Here is a 4,551-nt window from a genome sequence, read left to right on the forward strand (position 1 = left end):
TCATTAATTGGAAGATGGGAGAGAAAAAAGTATCTATACTGAAGCTGTAGAGTAAAAGGAGAGATAATACACAACACAAATTCAAAGATCTAACATACATTTAACTGGAATTCCCAAAAGAAAGGAGAAAGAGAACAGGACTGAAGCAATATTTTAAGAAACGATGACTAAAAACTTTCCAAAATTGACAAAGGACATCAAGAAACAGATTCAAGAAGTGCTACAAACCTAAGCCTGGTAAACATTACGAAAAACACACCTATGAACACCATAGTGAAACTGAAAATCAAAGACAAAGACAAAAGTCTGTGGGGTGAGTGGATTATCTGCTTCCAGAGTCAAGGTTTTCCAGCTTGGGTAGCCAGGTGGCATGGCCCAGTGTCCACCTGCATCTGCTTTCTGTGTCAGTCCTCTGCCCCGCCAAGGTCATAGAGCTGGTTGGTGTGGGTAGCGGGATGCTCCAAGGAGGCACATGCCAGCCGCACCATGGTCCACCTCACTACTCTCCTCTGCAAGGCCTACCATGGGGGTCACTTAACCATCTGCCTTGCCCTGGGCAGCTGTGCCAACCAGCCCTTTTACACCATTGTGGCTGGTCACAGCAAGTGTCCCAGGGATGGTCTTTTGGTAGAGCAGCTGGGCTCCTATGATTCATTTCCCAACAGTCATAGGGAAAATTTTGTTGCCCTCAACCTGGACAGGATCCAGCATTGGATTGGCTGTGAAACCCACTTCTCTTAAACCTATGGAAAAGCTTCTGGGTCTTGCTGGCTTTTTCCCTCTGCAACCTAAGATTATCACAAATGCTGAGAGACTCTGAAGGAAATGGGCACGTGAAGTCCTCTTAGCTTCTCAGAAAACAGATGCAGAAGCTACAGAAACATAAGTGAGCTAACTTCAGTGAGCATAGAGTGGGAACAAGGTCAAGGTCCTCTTAAAACACTGTGCAGAGATTTTAGTTTTGTTAGACTTAGGGGTGAATAAATGGAGTGTCTTGAGTCACCCTTGTTCTTCTGGCCTGGCCTGAGCAGGGCCCAGGGAGAGATCTGTTCTTGTGTGACAGAGCTGGGGCTGATGTTGTTGATGACTTTAAGTTGAAGCCAGTGCTCATTTACCATCCTGAAAACCCTAGGGTCTTTCAGAGTGATGCTAAACCACTCTGCCTGTGCTCTATAAATGGAACAACAAAGCCTGGATGATGGTACATCTGTTTATAGCATAGTTTACTGGATATTTTTAGCCCACTGTTTAGACCTAATGCTCAGAAACAAACAAACAAACAAAAAAGTACTTTCAAAATATTACTACTCATTGACAAAGCATGTGGTCATCTAAGAGCTCTGATTGAGATGTATAAGGAGGCTGATGTTATATTCATACCTGCTATCCAACACCTATTCTGCAGCTAATGGATCAAGGAATCATTTTGACTTTCACGTCTAATTATTTAAAAAATACATTTTGTAAGGTTAGAGCTGTCATAGATAGTGATTCATCTGATGGATCTGGGCAAAGTAAATTGAATACCTTCTGGAAAGGATTCACCATTTTAGATACCATTAAGAACATCTATGATGTTTTTAGAAGGGACATTTTACCTGTGTTTTGGAGGATGAACATGTGTTAATTTAATGAAGAAGATTAAAGATGGAGTGGCAAAGATTCCAGACAGAGGAAAAAGAATAACTAAGGGCTTACATTAATTGAGCACTTACTATGTACCAAGAACTGTGCTAAGTGACACATGACACATATGGCACATTTTATTTTTTAATTTTTTATTTATTTGTTTTTGAGACGGAGTCTCACTTTGTTGCCCAGGCTGGAGTGCAGTGGTGTGATCTTGGCTCACTGCAACATCCACCTCCCGGGTTCAAGCCATTCTCCTGCCTCAGCCTCCTGAGTAGCTAGGACCACAGGTGTGTGCCACCATACCCAGCTAATTTTTGTACTTTTTAGTAGAGACGAGGTTTCACCATGTTGGCCAGGTTCGCCTTGAACTCCTGACCTCAGGTGATCCACCTGCCTCAGCCTCCCAGAGTGCTGGGATTATAGGCATGGGCCACTGCACCCCGCCTAGCCACTGATTTTGGATATGATGATTCTAAAGTTCATCAAACAATAGATAAGAATACCGCCGGGCGCGGTGGCTCAAGCCTGTAATCCCAGCACTTTGGGAGGCCGAGACGGGCGGATCACGAGGTCAGAAGATCGAGACCATCCTGGCTAACACGGTGAAACCCCGTCTCTACTAAAAATACAAAAAAAAACTAGCCGGGCGAGGTGGCGGGCGCCTGTAGCCCTAGCAACACGAGAGGCTGAGGCAGGAGAATGGCGTAAACCTGGGAGGCGGAGCTTGCAGTGGGCTGAGCCCCCCCCCCCACCCCCCCCCCGGCAAAAAAAAAAAAACCCCCCCCAAAAAAAAAAAAAAAAAAAAAAAAAAAAAGAATAACACAGAATTTTTTTAAGTGACTAATTCAAAGGGATTTGCTTTAACTGATATTAAAACATACTTATTAAGCACCAAATACTAAAACAATATTATGTCATCAAGTAGAATCTACAGATAGGCGGCTGGAATAGGACAGCCATAAATTAGGTATTTTCATGTACAGATGCAAAAATTTATTTATTTATTTATTTATTTATTTATTTATTTATTTATTTTTATTTTTTATTTTTTTTTTGAGACGGAGTCTCGCTCTGTCTCCCGGGCTGGAGTGCAGTGGCCTGATCTCAGCTCATTGCAAGCTCCGCCTCCCGGGTTTACGCCATTCTCCTGCCTCAGCCTCCCGAGTAGCTGGGACTACAGTCACCCGCCACCTTGCCCGGCTAGTTTTTTTTTGTATTTTTTAGTAGAGACGGGGTTTCACCGTGTTAGCCAGGATGGTCTCGATCTTCTGACCTCGTGATCCGCCCGTCTCGGCCTCCCAAAGTGCTGGGATTACAGGCTTGAGCCACCGCGCCCGGCCCAGATGCAAAACTTTAATATTTAAGCAAAAAAAATCAGAAGCCTGTAGGGGGAGATAAATTATTTAACAAATTATACTGGAAAAATTGGCTATTTGTGAAAAATGTGGCTATTTGTGAAAAATATGGATTCTCAACATAATAATGAATTCCAGTATACCAGAGTTAAATGTAAAACATAATCAAACCACAAAAAATCTAGATTATATACTGATTTAAACAGCACATATACTAAAATTGAAACGCTATGAATATTTGATGGGCAAATATTTTAATCATTCTTGGAAAATCAAAACAAAATGCTTTTAAAAGAATATGTATAAATAAATAATGATTGTCTTACAGTACATAAAAGCAATGGAAAAAATGAAAGTAGCAAAGGCCAATGAATTTCCCTGAATAAAAATTTAAACTGTTATGTGTTAAAGAAATTATAAATAAAAGTGAAATTGGGAACATTTATAAAAATTAATTTGATTAGAATTTAATGTCCTCAATATATGAAGATGATGTAAGAAGTGATAAGACACACTTTTACACTCCAATAGAAAAGTAGGTAAAGAAAATGAATAGATAATTCTTAGAAGGAATTTTAAAAAAACTATAACAAAGGAATATTGAAAAACCATTCTCTAAATATCAAATTGTCAAGATTTATGAAAGTAATGATATCCATTGTTGGTGAGGAGGTACTGAAGCAAGCACTCTCATAGGCCAGTAGTAAGGTTTTAAATTAATACAATCTTTTTAGAAAGCAATAAGATAATATGCATTAAGAGTGGAAAGATTCTAAGGTAGAGTGAGTTAGAAAAAACAGAAGGGGGCGGAAAGAGCCTTTTGGTTTATAAGCCATTTGGAAAATTCTATTCATGAATACTAATTAAGGTAATAGCAAATTACATATATAATTACAAATTAAATATGAATAACAGAATAAAACTGCATATATATTATAGTAACAAATTTATTAATATGCACAAAATATACAAAAATAATATGCCAAAATATTAGCAGTAGTTAGCCCTAGGTGATGTGATTAAGAGTAATTTACTTTTCCATTCTTTATATTTCTTACTATTTCCAACTTTTTTGCCATGCTTCTGTAATCAGGAAAAATTACTTCATAAAATAGCAAAACCAAAGTCATGTTAAAATAAACCTGATCATTGCTCACTTGTGAGAATCTGGCACGTGTCATGTTGTCTTATTCATCTTGTGGGTCTTATTTATATAGAAAAGGACTGAATCTATGCTTATGCCTTGAAAAGCATCGAGCATATAATAAGGTATTCATGTATATTAAATAATTATTAAAGTGAGAGATTATAACCAGCAGGTGAGAACCTGAATTTGTTGATTCAAAAGCAGAAATAATTATGAAGTTTTAAGTGTCTCTCAATTTTGTTGATATGTTTATTGTAGTATGGTAAATTTCTCAGTTCCATCATGTGCCACATAACTTTTTGGTCATGATAGACCGTACATACCAAGGTGGACCCATAAGATCATAACGGAGCTGAAAAATTTCTATCACCTAGTGACATCATAGCCATTTTTAGGTTGTGGTACCATGCATTACTC

General features: G+C 38.6%; 1 pseudogene; it reads left to right on the forward strand.

Annotated features, from left to right (window-relative positions):
• Nucleotides 1-486: 486 nt before the first annotated feature.
• On the forward strand, nucleotides 487-886 carry LOC111549669 (annotated as a pseudogene).
• The last annotated feature ends 3,665 nt before the right edge of the window (nucleotides 887-4,551 follow it).

The sequence above is a fragment of the Piliocolobus tephrosceles genome, chromosome 7 (assembly GCF_002776525.5).
Source record: "Piliocolobus tephrosceles isolate RC106 chromosome 7, ASM277652v3, whole genome shotgun sequence".
NCBI classification, from domain to species: domain Eukaryota; kingdom Metazoa; phylum Chordata; class Mammalia; order Primates; family Cercopithecidae; genus Piliocolobus; species Piliocolobus tephrosceles.